This window comes from Zonotrichia albicollis, chromosome 1, assembly GCF_047830755.1.
Source record: "Zonotrichia albicollis isolate bZonAlb1 chromosome 1, bZonAlb1.hap1, whole genome shotgun sequence".
Lineage (NCBI taxonomy): Eukaryota > Metazoa > Chordata > Aves > Passeriformes > Passerellidae > Zonotrichia > Zonotrichia albicollis.
This window is the reverse complement of record NC_133819.1, coordinates 25693439-25714084: the sequence shown is the minus strand read 5'-3', so window position 1 is coordinate 25714084 and position 20646 is coordinate 25693439. Positions and strand designations below refer to the sequence as shown.

Below are 20646 nucleotides of genomic sequence, written 5' to 3'. Positions count from 1 at the left end.
AATTCAGCCTTGGCCCTGGGGCTCGGGAGCAGCTCCTCCCTGTGCAGCAAGCACTGAAATTCAGCTCTGAGAGAGCTCACTGTCCCCAGGGTGCCTCAGGAGCCTCAGCTGTGTTATCCCCACTGAAGGGACTGACATTTGTTCCTCCTGGGGCAGAGCAAAGCAGGAGTGGAGATGCAGCTTGAGCTGCCACATTCACCATGAGCTGGCCTGCACTGCTGCTCTCCCTGCGCTTCTGGGGTAGTTCAGGATGTCATTTCCCACCTCTCCATCCTCACCCAAAGGCTTTGGGGGGATCTTTCCACCCACTTCCCTTCTCAATACCAAGGGGCTGCATTTAGCCATGCTTTACCTGCACAGTAGATGTAGCTTTAGAACAGACACTGCCAGTCTGGGCAGGGGCTGTAAGGCCAGCTCTGCTGTGTGACTTATTGTCACTGCTGCCCAGGCCACTAACCAAAGCAGTGTGTGTCTGCCCTGCCCGGCAGAAACGTGCTGGGTGTAGGCAGCGGGTAACAGAGAGGGCAGGGAGCTGCTCTGTGCTTTCCCAGGTTTCCCCATGACAGATGATGTTGTAGTGTGTTGTTAAGTTTCCTGTGTTATTCCCCCAATTTATGTATTGTTCTCCCCTATTATGTGTAAAATGGTTTTCTTCTCCCAGTTTTTCCCGCCACTGCTACCCTGTCAGCTAACTTGCTATAGTAACCTCGCTATTCATAGTTGCCGATATGTAATTGCTCCTCCCCTGGTTTCCCTTATAAGTGAAAGTTGTCTCCTCCCTGGGCCCAGTCAATCACCCCCTTCTCCTCCCAGGTTTCGAGAACCTTCTCCTCTCTGGAGATGGTGGCTGGCTGGGGTCCCAGGACACCTCCCTTACCTTTTGATTATTGGTCTCCATGGAGTGTCAGTTCTGTGAAGTTCATCCCCTCACCTTTCCCGATTGGTTCTGTCTGTACCCAGCCCCCTCCTTTTTAATCCTGTTTCACCCCCTATTGGAAAACTTTTCCCGGTTGGTTTCCCGCGTTTGGATCCCGCAACACCTTCAATAAACCGACGTTTAACCCCCGGTGAAGTGGTCAGCTCCGTTCCTCCCCAATACCAGCGGTGTAGGCCAGTCCGCAGCCAGCGCAGCCCGAGGCCATCAGACGCCGAAGGGTGCTGGCCAGGAATTGCAGAGGGGCGTCGGCCTTTCGCCCTCAGCTAGCCGGACTCCAAACTTCGGGCCACGTACCCCCCCTCTGCAAGATGACACAGAACTTGTGATGGATTGGGCAAGATTTAGTGGGCAGAAGAGGGAAGGCAGTCTTTAGGAAATCCTTGGAAATCTATGCTTGAGAGTCTCCATTATATCCCAAAAAGACACATATCTGACACAAATTTTCAATGCTAAGCAAAAAAAAAAAAAAACCTTGTCTGCTTTTACCCAAAGACAAGCAAATTTGGTTTTGCAGATAAACTTGTAATTATAGCACAGCTGGTGCAGAAATTATTTGGTTTAATTTCTCATTTGTTTATGGCTGTGGTTTAATTACTGCAATCCCTGTTATCAGCTCCTTTAAACTTTTAATTATTACAGAGCATCAAGAATATAATTTATTGCCTTTTGACAGAAAATTGCTTTCCACATAGCTGCAATCCATCAAGTAAAATTGTGACATTAATCAGACTATTCCCAAGTACAACACATATGAATAAGAATGACCAGAGCTACATTGAATTAACAAGAGATGAGGAGATCACAGGATGGTACCTATAGTTTTGATCAGGAGTAATCATTTAGGATTATCTGTGTAAAACCATATGTGATTTGAATGAATCAAGGACAAGTTTTCAGTATGAACACACTTGCCACATGCCTGGAGACATGTCATCAGCAAAATCAATGACATCAGCTTTTCAAATTATAGAATCACAAGGGATTTTTTGTGATTAGGCTGAATGTGAAGCATTCTTCTTCCTTTATAAGATAGGCAAAACATACAGGAGTCTAGAAGGGACATGTTAGAGAACCCAAAGCAAATCAAGACAAGGGAAGTACCACCTCATTTTCATGCCCAGGGAACAGAGAGGTTGATCCTCTCAAGCTGTGATGACCTGTGGACAGTTTTGCTCAACATCAAACTTCTGGGTGCACCTGTAGTTTATTAAAATTCAGAGGTATACCTCATGTTTCTGTTTAAAGTGTTACACATTCTTCTGCTGTGTGTTTGAAGTAAATGTTTGAGTCAATAGGCAGAGAGCACTGCATAATCCCTTCTTTCAAAAATTTTGGATAGTTTTGATGTTGTGCACAGAAACCTTTCACCATAACCAGTGTGTATCTACAGAATGCTTTTCTCTGTGTAATTCTTCCTGTTTCTTGGCTGGAATGACTGTTTCACTTTTGCTCCTCTGTAACCAGGACAGGTGTATTTAAGTTCAGATGTCCTAAAGTCCTCATCCGGGATTCCTCTAATACTGGTGTGGAAACAAATGCTGGAGGCCACAGGGAGGTGTGAAGGTGGATTTTGAGGCTGAGGAAGAACACAAAACATGAGTTTTACATTTCTGCATTGCTCCTGGCTCTGCACAGAGTCTGTGTATCTCCTGCCCATCACATTTCTCATGGATGTGAATGAGGGCCATTGAGTTCTTCTAAAAGACATATCTGACTTGCTGCAGATGGACAGACTAAGCTACACTTTAGAAACTCTTATATCAACAGTTCTAGAAGGCAAATCTTCAAAGGTTTAAAAATACCAGTTCTTTGGAGGGAAAGGAACCAGACATATCCATTAATAGTTGTCATGTAAGAAAAAAGTTACTAAACTTAATATTTCATCATTTTATTAGTAAGCACCTTAAAGTCATTAAAATTTGACCAATCTTAAAATTGCAATGATCCAACCGTAGGATGTCATTAATTTATCTTTATGTTCAACACCTGGGCACATACTACCAGAGCCCCCTGTGCAAGTCAGTCTGCCCTGATCACACATACCTGGATGATTTGCAGCATCCTCTATTAAAATTCTTTTGGTTTTTCTCAGGCTGTTTTTGCATTTTCCCCGCACATTTTGAGAGACCAAGCACTGCTATAACACCCTTTCTCAATGTAGGATGTATCATAGGATCATAGTTTAGGTTGGAAAAGACCTCTAAGATCATTAAATCTAGTTGTTAACCATTAAATCATGTCCCTAAATGTCACATCTACACATCTTTTAAATACCTCCATGGATGATGACTCAACTCTCCTGAGCAGCCTGTTCCAGTGCTTGACAGCCCTTTGACCGAAGACATTTTTCCTAATATCCAGTCTCAACCAGGAATGATGCAACTTGAGCCATTTCTTTTGGTCCTACTGCTGGTTACTCAGGAGACATTCTGCTCACTTCTATGAAATAGAGAGACTTGAAGCATGTGATTTATGTCTTTTCATGTGCATGTGCACACACATGTGTGCAAAACTGTGAGATGTTTCAGTCAAATATTTCAGTCAAACATCAGATACCTAAAGTATCAACTGATGGATGTATCTATGACCCTTAATGAAATCAAACATGAATTAAGCCTTCTGGAAGGCTACAGCCTACCTTTGGACAATCATGTTATTTATTTTGAGTGCTGGAATTAATTTCTCAATGTGGCTTAATGATGCTGTCAAAACAAATACATTTTGCAGAAGAAAAGTGCTGGCAAAAGAGGAAGTGACTGAAAAGATATATTCATAAGGGATTCTTCTATTCATTTTTATATTAATTAATTAATTAGAATCCTTGCAATTTTTGTGCTCCTAAAGGTCTGTTGCCTGTTTGCTAAGCTGTACAATGTACTGAGTTTATTATAAGATTAATGCTGCCATGATTTCCTGAATGACTAGCAGACCTCTTTGATGTGAGGTATCTTATAGCTAACATATGGTCCCAATTCAATGTTAAAAACTAAAAGAATTTGCACACACACATGTGAAAAGAAAAAGAAACAGAGCAAAAGAGTTTTAAATGTATGAATTTGATTTAGATTTCTTCTAAGTGCATCCCTCTTTAAGGCCATAAATACTTAATTCTGAATTTTCCAAAGTGATAAATTATTTCAGAGATCTTATTGTGGATACCTTTTATGCCAACACTGTTCTATGAGCAAACAGTAAATCCTGTTCAAAAAAGTAATATTTTTTGGTGGCTATTATAATGTGAAGTTTGAACTGGAATGAGAATTTTCTATATTGCATCTTACAATGGACTTGAACATCTATGATTTTTTTCTCAGTGCTTCCTCTCATTGACATCTAGTGGGAAATCCAAAGTTCTGAGCAGTTGATTTAGATGTCTGTCACTGCTTAAAACTTGTGAGTTCCAAAGAAATTTGGTTAACTTCTTTTTGTTTCCTTGATGGTGATAGCAGGCACTCTGGGCATCAGAAACAAGGGTGAAACCAAGAGATAACAACTGTAGATCTCATTTCTGCACCCTGGCTAGGCTCAGCTTGGAGGACACATGAAAAGTGTTCCTGGAATTGTAACTTTTTTCTTTTATGAAGTCTTCATTCTCTAGGACTTGGTTCTGCAAAGTATTGAGCCCTCTGAAGCAATTACTCATGGCTGGGGAGATAACAGCCTGAAGATCACTTATTTCAGTGTGGTGCGGCTCTAGCTGTGCCTTGGGTGCCACTGAGGGGATGTCACCACAGGCACTGTGTCCCTCCCATGAGATGTGGTGCAGAGCACAGTCACCCATCACTGGTGACAGCTGTGTGCAGTGGAGGAGCTTCCCCACCCTGCCTGCATCATTCCCACCTGCTGTGGCACATGCAGGATCCAGCTTCCAAAAGGAACAGAAGCATGGGGGGGGCGCTATCCAAGCTTCTCAGAGATATCTTACATGAAAGATTCCAAAACAAAACAACAAACCTGCTCTTCTGTATGCTAGAAGTGACTCCTTATCTTTTAGTAAAATCTGTGAGAAAAAAAAACCCTGAGGTTTTGTGTCCTATTGAAAAGAAAAATCAATTAACAGCATCCCCGAATGATAGCCTGTATGGGTACATCACAAAACCCCACAGTGAGTCAGATTCACATCTTCCTCAAAATTATAGTCTCTGCATTTCCATCAAGAAAATGTAATCAGAGGAGAACTCTGCTGCCTTCCCCAGCAGTGGCAGAATTAATGGTCTCTGCTAAGATTATTTGTACAGGAAATTTCATTGCTAAAAAGCTTTAAAAGGCAATGCTGAAATGTTATGACAATGAAGACTACCAGGATCAATAGAAAAACTGATGTTCTGAAAAAACAGATCCAATTAGGTGGAGATCTTGATGCACTGATCACATCTGCTGTGCACAGGCAGTGCATCACAGCCCAGCAAATTCAGCAGTGCACTCTTCACTGACCTATCTGTCCCCAGCTCCTGTCATGGAGAGACCTGCAGGAAAACATCAAAAGTGCCCAGAAGAGTCCCAGTCACTGGAGTCTCCTAATGGGTGAGCACTGGGTGAGGAAGATGAGCAGAGTTCATGCTGAGCCCTGCCTGGGGCCCCCACCACAGCACTGTGCTGGCACCAGTGCTCCAGGAAGGCAAATTAATCAATAACCATACAAACTATCAGGGAAGAACAATTTCCTCACCATTCTGGAGCATCATTCCCAGAGAAAGAAGAGAAATACCTGTAGCCATGAATGCTTAAAGGAATAAAAGTTGATACAAACACACAAAATTATTCTCTAGCTCTTACTTATCTGTCTAACCACTCTGTCTCCTACTCAATTGTATTCTGTTACACACAGTATTTCTACCTCTAATAAAATGCATTGTGAAGAAATAGAGAAAAATTAGTGTGCGTTTTTTTTGCCTAGAATATATGATCAGATTTTTTCTGTCATGAAGTAAGAACTGTAGGTTGAAACTTGGAATATAAAGCAGAAAACTTAAGAGAATCATAACTTCTTAATATGAAAAATAATAATCATGTAATAATCATGATTAGTATAGAGGGAAAAGCATTACAATAATATTTGGGGCTTATTTTAATATGACTCCAGAAAAATAATCTAGCATAAGCTCGATTTTAAATGTGAGGCCTTTCCTGATAAAATATGTTATGTACTTTGCCAGATCAAATCTTATTATAGCAAGACATCAGAAAGAAGAAACAAACATGCAACTTTTATTCAAATGAAAATTTTGAATTTTTCTTTCCTGTTATGCTCCTTAAAAATTATTTGCAACACATAATTAAGAAAAAGATTGAAATTTCTGCAGGCACAGAGATTAAAATGTCTTGCTCAGGTAATAAAGGAAATCAAATGCATAATCAATTGCTGCAATGTCTGCACTTATTAAAACTAAGGTGAACGTTTGTGTATAAAGATGAAGCTGGAATATTAAGCAATATCTAGAAACAGAACCTACTTGTCATGTTGTAAAATTGACTGAACTAAATAAAAGATAAAATTGAAAATTCTCTGTCTAAATGATATGATTTTTCTAGAATTTAGTACACTTTTTATACTTTTCAGTGTGAGGTTTTCATAAGAAAAATTGTAATAATTTGAACTGTAAGTCAGAATTAATTTTCCTTTATTTCCATACAAATTCTGCAATGCTGCTAACAAAATCCCTCTGCTTCTTGTCCCCCCTGTTTCCTTCAATACAGCTTATCACCATTTTTTTTTATCATTTCAGATATTTTCTCCTGGTGGAGCTAACAAAATGCAATTCTGAAGTGAGAGCAGCCCTCAGAGACCCTCCAGGCTGGGGATGGGATAGCAGTTTCTGCAGGGGAGAGGGGGTTCTTTAGTGAGCAGGCTTTCTCAAGGGTTTTGGCTTTTATGTATTTGATTTTCTATTCTGGGGGAAAGAAAAATCATAAATCTATGAATGGAAGCTTAGGGTGCTCTGAGACTGGTTAAAATCATTATGCTTTTCTAGCAGTAAAAATAGAAAATCCATCTGTAGATCTGTTCTTTTATGTGACAGAGCCCCTGATAAGGGAGCCCCAAATTATTATCCCTTCATTTGGCATATAACAAACATTGACATGCATAAGGTAAATGCTCCTCTTCAGATGTGAGTGTTTTTAAGAAAATCATGAAGAAAAAATTAAGTATAAAAACAGTCAGTTCAAATGAACGTCATTTATTATTTATAATGGAATGAGAAAGCAAAAAGCATTCTCTGTGTACAGATCGCTCTTCTGAGCATCAGGAAATTCAAATGAAGAAGCAGAACTGAAAAGGCATGAAAATGTCTCTTTTAAGATAAATCAAAATGTTAAGGGAAGGATAGTGATCTCTCTGTAGCTCTCCCAGGAAAACTATGGTGTCCATGCATTCTTCTGCAAAACAGTTTAAGGAAAATAAGCATTGCAGCTGTATTAGTTTCAGTATCCCCTGCTTAAGAAACATGCTAATAAATAGCACAGAAATAAGGAAAAAACTGAAAATTACATGACTGAAAAGATTCTTATTTGTAGTTTCTGTAGCATGGCCAAGGAAAGCTTTTTCTCAGTGTTTCAGAAGAGTCAACAAAGACGAAGGAGCTGACAGCTAGGAGCAAAAGTGAGACTAAATGGAGTTTTTATCAGTGAGGGTAGCTCACCTTTGCAGTGACTTCCTAGGAGAGTAGCAGTCTCCAGGAAATTTCTTTAGTCAAAATGAGATTATTTTTTCAGAAAATCATGCTGCATTTTACATTGGGCTTTACTCAGAATGTCCTAAGGCTTTTTAATCTCTGGAACCCTATCCAGTAGGGTTTAGCAGATTTCAGATGCAAAGTCTTGGCTAAGGTTGTTATAGAAATAGAGGCAAAAGCTGAGGCACACTTACTGTTTTTACACTTACTGAGTTTGGGATTCAGCCTAGAGTCTTGGAGAAGTTGTGGACTGGAACTGAGAACAAAAAATAGCCTTTGCTTATTTATGATTAGACTGTGACTTTTATTGGTATCCCTGATGAACAGGTCTGCTGGTCCAGGTTCTGCACCTGCTCAAAGGCAGAGGATGAGGTCCCATACCTTAAAGAAGGACAGCATTTGGTGGCACATGTGTGGGATGCAGAACATATCCAGAACTCTGACCTCAGCCATTGCTTGGGAGCACCTAGCACAGGGCAGAGACATTACAGGGCTATAACTACACTGGAGGGTGAGTGGAGGGTGTCAGGGTGGCTCAGGATTGACTGCTCTCCTATCTGAGCCAGATCCAGCCATGGGGACTGAGCTCTCTGGGCAGCAATGTCACAGCCAGGAGCACTGTCCTGTCTGGCCATCAGGATGGTGGCCTTGGCTCTGTCCTGCAAGCACAGTAAGGATGGCTCCACTGCTTACTGAGCCTGCAGGTGCTGGAAGAGTTGCATCTTTGCCTCTCAGGAGGCATATTCCACAGTTTATGACCTGGTTTGTATAATTACTTCAAGGAGAAAGTTGGTTATTTCACTAGTAGGTACAATCAAACCTTTCACCTAAGCCCTCTCCTTCCCAAGGATTTCTCCCTCTGCCATGGAAGAGTTGTATAAGCCCCTAAACTTGGCACATTTTCAGCCAGCGCTATTGTTGCACATGGGTGATGGAATGATGGATTTCCCTTAAATAATGGGCCTCCTGTTCATCAACCAGCATGATGATTCGTGTGTCATTCCCCTGACAGCTCTGTGATGAGGTGACAGCCCACCATCCATGCAGCAAGAACTTTGGCTTCTCCTCAGTGATTATGTTGTCTTTACTGCTGACTTCCTATACTCCTGTGGCTTACACTCCCTGGGACTTTTCCACTTGTTCTAATGCTCAAGTCTGGCTGAGTATGGCCGAGGCTGACAGCTCTCCTACAGCTGGGTGGGGGTAAGGTAAACCCCTGTTTTGGGGAGATAAACAAATCTCCACAACTTTGCGAAAGTTGTAACGCCGGTATGTTTATTACAGCGCTGGACACATGGAGATTACTCTCCTTAAAAGACATGTGTACCTCTGGGAACTGCAGGTCCCTTTTTATCCCCCTCTCAAATCCATATGCATGCAATTTCACAATAGCTTCATACATATCCATTTTTACAAATTTCACGTGACATTTGCTGCTAGTTCTTCTTTATCAGAAAGAATTCCTAGGTCAGGTTGACCTGCTCTCACAGCAGTCTCTGTCTCTCTGTGTCTCTCCCCCTTATCTCTGTCCTTCACTGAAGCAGTTTCTCTGAGCCTAGGTTTTCACAAGAACAGGCAGTCAGACTAAATAGCTATGTTTTCAAACTACAGACTTAACTCAAAGATGTACATTTCACCTAAATCAAAATGGATTTCTACTCTGGAGAATTTCTACTCTGTCTCACCCCTCAGCCAGTGGCAGTGATCCTCACCATCTGCACCCCCATGCAGCCTTCCCAGGGTGGAAAGGGATGTGTGTCATGGAAGGAATGATGGAGCAGCTCAGCTGAGCTCCAGGCAAGGGGCAGCTGTGTCTCCAGAAGTCCCAGTCATGGGGTGAGAGTGCAGACTGCTCCTTGAGCATTGCTCACTTGGGTTAGGCCAGCCTGTGTGCCAAAACAGTGCTGTCAGTCACTGCACATCTTCAAAGTGATCCCCTGTTTCCAGGTCCCGCTGTAGTACTTCCCTGCCAATATCTGGAGGCTCAGTGTCAGGCCACAAACCCTTCCCATTAAACTGTCTCCAGTATGGGAGAAAAGGTGCTCAGTAGTTCAAATTAAATATACCAAAAACTATTTATCCTGTTCATAACTGTGGAGCAGATAATTATTTTAAGCAACACAAATCACATTTAAATTTGGTTATGAAAGCACATATAAGATAGCTCTGAATGGTGTTGAATAAACAGAACTAATTTTTTCTTAATTATTTTTGAATAATTTGCTCGTTTGCACCTAAAATAAGTAGAACTCAGCTCACTGGATTTTTATAAAGTAGAAAGTCAATCATCATGAAAGTAAATGTTCCCCTGTTCTCACACGGCCACATTGATACATTTTGAAGGCAACATAATTGCCAGAATGGATTTATGAATCTTTCAAAAATATTTTTAATGCTAATAGACACCTTATAAAAGAGTAACAACAGAATTGGCAGGTGAGTAAAGATCAGAATGTGAACAAAAGCCATCAAAATCAGTCTTTCTGTGGACTTAAAACATATAAATTATTCCTCAAATACTTGAACATTGATACATCACTCAAGAAAATCCAGGGTAATAAAGAGGGTCTGGGCGAGCTCTGAAGCTACAACTCTGTTTCTAGAAGCATGGGACAACTCTGCATGGAGATGGTTTCTCCAAGCAAATAGGGAGCCTTAAGCTTCTCTAAATTAGGTCCATAAGGAGTGTTCATAAGAAGCAGAGAGTAGTGGAACTTCTTGGGATATTCAGGAGATGCCGCCTCTTCAGATGTGAGGTGTTTCACATGAGAAAGGCTCATTTTGCTGAAGTTTTGCTGTAAGCACAATGTCTGTTGGGTGTGGAGGGGCCTGGGCAGCCCTTGTGGCTGGTGTAGGAACACCCTGCAGCCCTGATCCCAGAGCCACGGAGTGTGGGATAACTGCCTGCATGGATAACAGACAGGTTCTATCAGGTATGTCTGCTCTGACTCAATGCTTACTTCAAAAGGTAAGAAGACTCCGGAAAATCTATCTGCTTGCTTTAATATGTGCTATTTTTACCACTGTTAGTCTGCATCAATCAGGGTACATATGAGCTGATAATTATAATTTCCTTATGGAAGAAGGACACATATCATGTTTTTAGCGTGCTTTAGCATGTTTTTGTATCTGGGGTTACATGAAGTTGAGCAGATGAAACAGCAAATAGTTGATGCCTTACTTCAAAAGTCAATTCCATACAAAATTTATTTTCTAAGTAGGAAATAAAAAGTTTTATTTTCTGCACTTTTTTCCCCCTGCATGGATAAAATGTGAAAAATTGACCTGTCATAATTTCTTAGGCACTTACTAAGAGAACCACTAATAGCTTCTAATAAAACCTGTGCTGATTTAGCCCTACACAGGAATGTTCACCCCTGAGCTTTTCACCTGGCCACAATCCCACCATCCTCAGGCAGATTCACACACACCAGCCGCCTCCACCTGTGACCACAGCACCCCAGTCATGTCCCACACGGCTGCCTTTCTTCCCTGGGTGCCCGTGCATCCCCTGGAGGGAAGGTCCTCACCTGCAAACAGCATCCTTTGTTGTCCTCAGTTCCTTCCTCCCTCTCCCCTCTTCCCCTGCAGCAGAACCTGGTTTCTTCAGTAAATTCAGTTGTTACCTGTATTTGGTAACTTCCTTGCCTGCTGGGGTTTTGGACATCTTCTACAAAGGCACAAATACCTTTAAGAACATCCACCCACAAAGCTGTCAACATGTTCAGTACAAATGCACCTCACTTTCTCAGCTATGAACAGTACTTTCCATCCATCCCAACAACGTTCAGACTGTGTGACACTGCCTGTGATTCCAGATTTCTAAATTATTCTCCCTGACACATTTTCAAGAGCTTTTTTTGTGTCAGCATTCACCAGTGATGTGCTGTTGCAAATACTTCACTCTATTAAAAGCTTGCAGGTAGTTTTCTTTTTATTTTCAGCATTCCATCCTGTGTTGTTTTGATGAGATACTTGAAAGAAAATTGAAAAATTTCCGCTTAACCTCTGAGCTTGGATTTTAATTGGTGTCAGGTCAGATTCTGAATGTAAATTAATCTGTGCATTTCCTTTCTTTCCTTCTTCTCTTAGGTCTTCTCTTGATCTTCATTCCCATGGGACAGTGAGCCAGAGGCAGCAAGAGGCATTGAGGTACCAAGAGTTGTTGGGGTTCTCCTGGGAGCTGTCCCCCACCTGCCATAGAGTCCAGTCAGGAATTAGACTTCTATGATCCTTGTGGGTCCCTTCCAACTCAGGATATTCTGTGATCCTGTACACCTTTGCCTTGATAGAAATGTGAAAGGAGCTGAGTTAAAACCAGCAAGTGGTTTGGGGGAAGAGAAGAAAATCCAGACAAGCTGAATTGTTTCAGTAAGCAGCTTAGGAAAACAAGATTTTGACAAATTGTTTCCCCTATTCACCATTCTTTTATTCTTCCTATCTCATGCAGCCACTTACTTACCAGCTTGTCCCTGCAAAAGCCAAGTCTGCTCCCAGCTGTGAGTTTGTAATCTCAAAATACTGCTCAAAAGCCACCTGGATTCTCTAAATAAAAGAAACCAGGGGACAGAGTGTCTATTAACTGAGCTCTTTATGAGAAGAGCCTGTGAATCCAGAACTGATAATCCTGAAGCAAAAGTAAGCATCAGCACCAAAAGGGGAACCAGAGAGTGAGGTGCTACACATCCTCCATCAGTTGCAGAGGGGTTGCTGGTGGCATGGCTTGGCAGCAGGAATCTGTCCCACAGACTCTGCTGCTGCAGGAGCCCACAGCCCTGTGTGGGAATATCCACTGTACAGTATGGATATATGACATCTGCACAACTTGGGTGGAAACAATGTTTTATTCTCCTAAATAACTTCACTACTGAAACACTGATCATTTCAGCTACATAAACAACATCTTTATGAGCTTCAAAGGTCAGGGGAAGAAGTCTGTGTTTCTGCTTGGCACTCAAATGGCAGCTAGAACAAAGCAGGAAATTTCTCTGTAACTCTGTCAGTGACATTATCTTTGCATAAAGTTGCATTCAAATTAGCTGGCATGGAGGAACAGCATGGATGTGGATAAGGAAATCCATTAATCACGTTTTCCCTGTTGTGCTGGTTTTGGCTGGGGTAGAGTTAACTTTCCTCACAGTGGCTGGAATGGGGCTGTGGTTTGGATTTGTGCTGGACACAGTGATGATAGTGCAGGGACAATTTGGCTCTTGCTGAGCAGGACTTGCACAGAGCCAAGGCCTTTTCTGCTTTTCATACTGTCTGTCGTGCTGGTGAGGGGAAAGGGGCTCCATGGGAGGCTGGGAGGAGGCACAGCCAGGACAGGTGACCCCAGCTGGCCAAAGGGATATTCCAGACCATGGGACATCATGCAGTGTACATAAACATGGGGCAGGAGGGCAAAAGGAAGAAGTAGGGCACTTTTGGAGTGATGGCATTTGTCTTCCCAAGTAACCACTATGTGTGATGGGGCCCTGCTCTCCTGGAGGTGGCTGAACACTTGTCTGCCCATGGAAAGCAGTGAATTCCTTGTTTTTCTTTGTTTGAGTGGGTTTTGCTTTCCGTATTAAACTCTTTATCTCAAATTGCACATTTTCCATCTTATACTCTTATATATTATATATATTCCAATTCTCTCATGATCCTTCTGGTGGGGGTTAAACCATGACATCTGTCCTTGCAAAACCCCTAAATGCTGCCCAGCTCAGGAAGAGAGGGAGTTTAATTGCGGCCTTGTAAAAGAAAATTTAAGAGATGTCAGCATGATGGCTGTGTCTGCTGAAACAGACAATTACAATGTGCAATTAATGTTCAGGCTGTTTAAAAATGTGAAGTGTCTGTGGCTCACTGGAGTAAACCCAGGTCACTCAAACTGAATAAATATTTGTTTTGCTCTGCAGTAAGTATCTGGCTTTAAGGACTTTTTGTTCCCTTGATCTGGGGCTGGGGGTTTTTGCAATCATCTTTTCAGCTGCACTGGCTCTAACAAAGCAGTGTCCCACTGTCCATGGGACACTTGAGAGTTGGATCCTTCAGTAGGATCTTCACCAAGTTGAAACAGATGATATTGAATCTACCAGCTTTAGCCCTCTGAACTCTCTATGAAGACCCAAATAAATTCTCATCCTGAGCCTGTATGAGGTACTCATCTCTTGATGAAGGCAGTAAGCTCTGTACAAGAAATAAGCACTATTTTTCTTGTGGAGAAGGCCCTGAGATGGTAGGAGCAGGTGACAGTCACATGCAGTGATGATAATGTTGGTGATGCATTTGGCAGCAGACAGGCCTGGAGGTAGGGTAACTCAGAGGATCAGGGTTTATTACATTTGAGTTTCAGCTGCATAAAAAACAACTTTATGAGCTTCAAAGGGGGAAAAGTCTGTATTTCTGCTTGGCACTCAAATCACTACTTTTATTAGTATACAGCAATTTGGCTTCCTGTTGGGATTCTTTCTTGATGTATTTTCTTTAGTATTGTCTTTGTGTTTCTTTAATGTCAGGAGGGCAACTGGCTCCCATGGTCAGGATGATCTCCAGTGGGATTGATAGTCTGCTTTACTTCAGAAGAATTTACGATCCTCTGCTGTCAGCCCTGCAAAAGCTCTCTCTGGGCTGCAAACTGGAGTTGCTCAGGTGACCTCCAGCGTCCTTTCCAGCCCAAAGTATTCCATGAATCTATGAAGGAGCCATTTAGCTCCCAATCAAGCAGGTGAGAGGTGGATATGCACTTGAGTGGCTGAAAGGCCATAGACTCTCTCAGGAAAGTGTGATGGATGATTTAATGAATCATTATGAGTGTGTGGGCTCTACCTTCCAGTGGGTGATATCTGTTTCACTCCATCTTTGTCTCACATTATAAAGCAGGAAAAAAGTACTCTTCTGGAACTTTTTATTTATATTTCACAATAAAAGCTGTGACAGCTGGAATAAAGCCATTCATGGATTTATTCTTTTCAAAAGTACAGACTCAAACTCACAGACAAGTAGAAACTATGGTAAAAGAAATAGAGAATTTGGACTTATAAGGAGAGTAAGTGATAAATCACAGAGGAGTGGGAAGATGGTGGGCATGGCTTTGAGCATCAAGGCTGACAGCAATTTCCCTCTGTCCACTTTCTGCTGCAGCTGAGCACAATTAAATTGAGTAGGAGGAAAGGCCATGATGACTCCATCATGTTCAGAGAGGAAGAAGCAAGGGTGATCTCCCACTAACCCTAATTTTTCAGGATTCAGAGGACTAGATAGTCCTCATAACAAGTTGTTATACCTGGGCAAGTAATTTCTAAAGGCTGGTAGAGCACTTGTCTGTGTTTCTGGTGCCAGAGAAGGGTTGAAGTGCTCATGAGATGTGGCTTCAAGCAAAACCTCTTGTCTGCTCGTACTTTCAGAGCCTAGCTCTTTATGTCCATCTGTCTTTCTTTCCCATAAATCACTGTGAACTTCATCTTGGCTACAGGGAGGAGATGGTCACAGGGGCCTTTTAGATACCAAAGAAAGTGTGAAGAGGAAAAAATGTTGTTAGAGATCATATGTGCTGGAAATGCTAAGGAGGAAGGAACTGAACTGCAGAGGAAGAAGTGGCATATGTTGTGTCTGTTTTAAAGTACTTTTCCAGCAAGAGAAAAGCAAAAGGTTAAGAACCAGGCATAAGGCTTGTGAGCTCTCCTCTCTCGTGTTACTCTGCTGCTATGTGTCAGACCATAATAATATGGATATAGGGCATTGTACAATGGGCAAAATTTACTGGTGGCATAGGCAATGAGGCAATAAATGAGGGCAAGAAGGAGAATTTCACCTGGAGATCAACTCCCTTGCTACTGCTGGTATACATCTTTCCAGATTCTCTTTTTAACACTTGAATGTTGAAAATGTTTGATTTTTTTTCATTTACTGAAAGTTAAACTTCCTACATAATTCTAACATGGTAAAGAATTCAAACTTTATCAAAGACGTTCTAAAAAAAGCCTTTTTCTGTTTAATTTGTTTCAAGATTTATGCACATTACTTTCAGCTGAATGCTGTGACGTAACAGTCAAATTGTAGCAAATAACTATGTCACGAAACTGCTCAAAAGATTGTCAGCCTTTCTCTCAACCCCAAATCTTGCATGTCAGAAAATCCCTCTGTCCTTGACTCACGTTCTGCCCGGAGTTTCCCCAGCAGTCCTGCTGGGAATGGTGCCAGCCTGGCTGGCAGCTGGGATGGCACAGTTCCTGGAGAGCAGCAGAGGTGCTCTGCTGGCTCATCTCCAGGGACAATGAACATTTTTGCCATTGCACTCACACCAAGCCCCTGTAATAAATGCACGGCAAGAGTCCCACCAGCCTGTCTGCAGATGAACCATCTGATCGCTGAAAAAAGTTCATCGGATCATTAGTGCCCCCAGCAAAAGGCTCTCTTGGTGGGTGGTTAAAGGCAGATTGCAAACCTCGCAGCACTCAGGCAGGGAGGAGAAGCCTGTGCTGCTTTCCTGACATCGTGCATTGCAGGGTCCTGATGATTCCCAAACCCCATCCAGCACCACAGCCTCACAAAGCAGCTCTTCTGTTCTGCTTTGTGATTAAAGGCAGAATTCAGAGGTGAATGTCTCAGCTCCAGGCAAGGAAAGGCCGTGACTCAGCAAGGGGACCAGACTACCTCCACTGCAGCTCATTATGTGATGGGGATCCAGAACAAGGGAGAGCATTACTTCATCACATGGCTATCAGGGTTTTGCTTGTTCATAGCCTATTTCTGCACTGAATGCTAAAAGCATTGGGGGTTTTGTTTGTTTAATTATTAAGCTCTTGTAAAAGATGCAGCTTCTTTTAAGCCTGTGCAGAGTGCCTCAAAAAAATGAGATGGCTTGGAGGAATTAGAAGCCAAATGCAGTGAAGATGTATGTTTATAACAGATTATTTCACTAATCATAAGAGGGCCTTTACATGCACCAAAGCCAGGCTTGATTCAGTAGCTTCCATTGTTATTGATGAAAGACTTTAATTTTTTCCTAATCTCACATACACTTATTAATTTTTAAATCAAATATACATTACAGCTGAAAATGCATGTTCTGAGAGCAATTAAACTAAAGTACAGTGTGTATTTCTCATTCTGGCAAACAAATACAGCAAGACCTTTATGAATATTTTTCCTTGTAGGAGTCTGTGTTTCCCTGTTTGTCTACTGTAATGAATATTTTGACACTGCTTTTTGAGATGCTTGGGTGTAATTACTTGCTTTTCTGGATAAACATGGTTTATTTTTAAAAAAATTTCTGCTTGGTGGGGTTTTTTTTGTTCTTTAATCAGAAGAAAAATCAGAAAACTGTAAAACAGCTATTTCTTCTGCATTTAGACTTTCCATCTTTCTCTTTGGAAAAAATTGAAAAAAGTAAGGAGTGAAAGTTCATTCAAAAATCAGATATGGAACTGATGAGCCCAATGGATTTTCCTAAGCCTTTTTCCCTTTTTTTTTTAATGAAAACTTTGCATTTTTAATTTTAATAAAATTAACCATATTGATCCAGTTTTAAAAATTAGATGTCATCCAAGAAAATGGGTGTTGATAAAAAACCCTTTTTCCCAAGTCTTTTACTAAAATATGGACATCATAGATGTTCAAAACATTAACTGCAAAATACTTTTTTCTGTCTCACACAACATTCTCAAACCCAGAAATGCTATGTCATCATAAGTTCCTAATTAATGGATGTTACATTCAAGTTTGATGGCAAATTGGGCCAGGGAGTAAATTCTGATAATATTTCCGGATCCATTTTGATGACTCAAGAGCTCTGGATAAGGTTTGAAAGAAGCAGGTGGTCTTCTAAAGGCTTCTTTTGTTAATCTCATTATTATTTAAAAATCACTTTATAAGGAGTAGATTGAATTGGCCAAATGTCCAGATGCATTTAATTGCTGTTTTTATGGGTATTGTTATTATTAACATTATTAATAATAAAATAATAATAAGGCATATATCAACAATAATAATGGCATCCACAAGGTAACTATACAAATATTATGGCTTGTCTGCTGTCTCCTCCTGACTATCTTTCTGCCAGAAAACTTGGCCTGAAATAAAAAAGGCTGAGATATCCTACTTAGATAAAATAGTAATAGAAACAAGGTAAATTACTTCTCACAGAAAAGAAAAAAAACGTACCAGTTTGCTCAATAATATGGTAAATTTTTAATAAATGGGATTTTTAAATAAAGATTTTTTTCCTCCTAGGTTATATTTTTTGGGACAGAACTTTAAACTGACTGACTAAAAATCTAGATTTTCTTCTGCAAAAGAAAATCCTTTTGCAGAATGCTAAAATTTTTTTGCATAAACAGATCGAATTTTTCAAAAATTCTGTCCAAGAACATAAAGGAGTTAAAAATTCTAAGAAAGTATTTTGTTTAAAATAACAGATCATTTTATGCCTTCAGATTCTATGATTTTGTTTTGCAGGATATAAATCCAAGTTGGAATTAATTTTTTTTTGTCCTTTCAAAGGAAGAATTTGGTTTAGTCTTCACTACTGTTTGTTCAGGCCTTCATTTCTTTTCTTAATTGCTTTTAGGAAGGGAAATATTCTAAATCATGGCATCATTATGAAATTAATGATCAGATTTCAATCCAGCTCTACTTCGGGACTCACAGTACAACTTCTTATACCAGGAATGACACTAAATAATCTATACAGAGAAAATTCAACAATGTACCTGTAAGCATTTTGTACAGTCAAGGAGAAAGAGTTGCTGGTTTGTGATTAAAGGGGCTTTCATATACACTTAAAATTAGGCAAAGGCAATTAGGCAAAGGCTTAAGTATGAAATTTCATAAATGCATATTTGATGACTTGTCCATGAATGGTTCAGCTGCCATTTATAATCAACATCAGAGATTTAAGAAAGTAACCAACACAGTGTTTTCTTTTATACCAGATTTGCTCTTTTTGATACATTCCCAAGAGAAACACCAAGGAACTTTCATAAAGACTAACATTTAGCAAAGTCATTGCAAAGGGTATGTTAATTAGTATTCTTTTTTTAGACAGAAGCTATCTTCGAATGGTGCAAATTTTAAGGACAGCTACCATCAGTAGAGCAAGTTCTGTTGGTCTCCTTTTAACAATTCACTACAGAAGTGGTTTGGTATTCTTGGCAATTTCCAGCTACATAAACAAGTCCTAAAGAAATATTAATCATGCTCAAGTTGGTGTAAAATATGTGTGTGCTTCTATATTGATTAAAACATAGGTCCAGACTTAGAATCTTTTACTCAACAGTAATTGCAAAACTTTAAAAAGTGCTTTAACTTGCTAAATTATCAGAATTAACCAAGCCCACAGAGAGGAGTCACATTACTTTTCTGAATTTACCCATGCTAGGGAAAGTTCTGATGCTTGTAGCAATACAGATGTAGAAGAGCAAAAAAGTGTTTGCTGAATCTTTATAATGCCTGTGTGGTTAATGAGAACAGAGCATCCCCACAGGGTGCTGCCTGCACACTGACAACTCTTTGTAACTCAAAGCCATTGAAGGCCATGTACAGTTATTTAAACATTACAACTTCTGTAGAAAGAGGAGAAGCTTTGCAGTATATACAACATCTTATTTCTTTCTTAAGCATTCCATATCAATCTGAGATTTTAAAAATCAGGAATGGAGGCTATTCTTGTCTTGACAACTCAGGTGCTTTACAATGCACTCTCTAAAGATGCACAAGGTCTGTAAAAAGGATTTTAGTAACCCTTGCCCACTGGCTATGAACCAGTCAGACCCAGATCACCTGCAGACATGTCTGCAAATATTCACATTTTTCCCAGTGGTGAGAAATAACGTGTATGTAAATATAATGGGAAAGTACTTTATTACTGTTCTCCTACTTAGATTCATATACACAGACAAAATTTGGCAAAAAAAAAAAATTAAAAAAAAAAAAGAGAAAACAAAAGCAAAGCTAAAGAGAAGCAGGTCTGGCATGGGTTTCAAGGTAAGAATTTGTTCAGAATGAAGACTTTAGCTGAAGTGTAGAGCAGCATTGGAGTAGGATAGAGTGGGAGTCAAGTAGAGGGAGAGTACAGTTTCCTTTTCTTCAGGAGAAGCTTCTGTGAGTACAGTTCCACTGGGGGCTACTGTGAGAAGGATCAGTGTTCTGTGAATAAAAACCCCCAGCAGCTTTAGCTGGCTGCTAAGGGAGGCAGTTCTTACAGGTAGCCAGAGGCACTGTACAAAGAGGGAAGGACTGTTTCCACAATGGAAATACTGTGGTCAAAGGATGTAACAAGGAATTTTCCTCCACTTCAAAAAAACCCCATGTACTAGAAATCTGCTGAGATAGTGGAAGGACTTTTCACACTGCCCCAAGGAGAAACCCAGTCAGGAAGACCTTACCTGTCTTAGTCTTGATGTTCTCTTATCATAAAAAGAAATATAAAAGGCCATGTCTCTCACTCTCAATCACCATCTGCAGAGTAATTGCATCCCCCAGATTTGATTCCAGGTGGGTGGACTGGAGTTCTTTCAATTCATCAATTCCTGGGGAACTTTACAGAGTTCCTTCTCCATCTGAATGTGTATGGTAGGATCAGAATAAATGCAAAGTTTATTACCATGTTTTATATTAATAATTGTAATTAATGACCAGAATAAGCATGCACAAATGCCTCTGTAGATGTACATATAATGTATAAGTGAATTAAAGAATATAATTTATCTTCAGTTTGCCTTTTTCCTCTCACCTGGAATACCTGACTGTTTGTAATAGTGATAAATGAAAATGCACTGAATATTACATGGTATGAGAACCAATACTGATCCATCCTAATTCTCTTCTGCCAGCTAAAAACCTAAATTTAAATTAAAAGTTCTCCATTGACTCTTTGAAGTAACTGCAATTACTTCCATTTGGGCCAAGACTAAATTTAGTCCGTGAAATCCAATAAACTCTCCTGGCACATGAAACTAACTCCAGAATCCTCTGAATCTAGAGGCATCCATTTCTCAGCTTCGACTTAGTGTTTGACAGCAATTCACTCCACAGGACTAATCCCATTTATCT

The 20646-nt window shown here is 40.5% G+C and overlaps 1 long non-coding RNA gene across 1 annotated transcript in view; it reads right to left on the bottom strand.

The window, feature by feature from the left end:
* Positions 1–1587: 1587 nt before the first annotated feature.
* LOC141728397 (uncharacterized) overlaps positions 1588–20646 on the bottom strand; it is an 81892-nt gene continuing 62833 nt past the window's right edge. Inside the window, exon 3 of the long non-coding RNA XR_012579311.1 lies at positions 1588–2513. This is a non-coding gene — a long non-coding RNA (uncharacterized LOC141728397). The remainder of the gene's footprint in view (positions 2514–20646) is intronic.